We start from the raw sequence: 997 nt of genomic DNA on the forward strand, positions 1-997 counted from the left end.
CCATCTTGTTTGTTCTCAATTATCAATACATCTTGATTGTATGTTTGATCAGTTTCAGATGAAGAAGTTGATAGAATTCTTCAATTTTATCATCACTGGCTTTAGTGGTTGGTATGTAAATTTGAATAATAGTGGTGTTAACTGTCTTCCTTGTAAGCGTATGGATATTATCCTATCACAGACAATGTTGTACTTCAAGCTAGACCTTGATATGTTCTTTTTGATAATGAATGTGATGTCATTCCTCTTTATTTTGTCATTCCTGGCATAATAAACCATGTGATTATCAGATTCAGAATGGCCAAACCAGTCCATTTCAGCTCACTAATGCCTAGGATATCGGTGTTAATGCACTCCATTTCAGTTTTGACAATTTTTAATTTTCCTAGATTCATACTTCGTACATTCCATGCCCTGATTATGAAAAGATATTTATAGCAGTTTCTCTTCATTGTGAGTTGTGCCCCATCACCAGATGAAGGTCCTGAAGACTTCACTCCATTTTTGTCATCATGGTCAACTCGTAGCAACCTTATGTGATGAAGTAGACCTGCCCCCACAGGGTTTTCTAGGCTGTGATCTTTACAGAAGCAGTGTACCAGGTCTTTGTTCCCACTGATGGATTTGAACTGCTAACCTTTTGGTTAGCTACCCACCAAGTGCTTGACTATTGTGAATAGATGGGAATAATTCATAACTGAGTAACATTTTTGACATAAAGTGAAAACTTGTCATTTTCTATTTCTGATTTCCTTTAGGAGTCTGTCTTTTCGTAACTGAAGAGTCAATCAAACCCCCTTCTTTTGGCCCTGTCCCTCCTCCCCACCATGAACACCCAAAGACTCCAGGGAGGCAGAATCATTATAAGGAGGGTAGTAACCAGAGCACATAGTAGAGAGGAGGATAGCAGAAGACACCTCCCACGCCCTACCCCCCACCTCCCCATCTTCCGGTATCATAGAACAAGGTCGGGGGAGTGAAAAGAGGCAACGTTAGG

The sequence above is a fragment of the Chrysochloris asiatica genome, unplaced genomic scaffold (assembly GCF_000296735.1).
Source record: "Chrysochloris asiatica unplaced genomic scaffold, ChrAsi1.0 scaffold00178, whole genome shotgun sequence".
NCBI lineage: Eukaryota > Metazoa > Chordata > Mammalia > Afrosoricida > Chrysochloridae > Chrysochloris > Chrysochloris asiatica.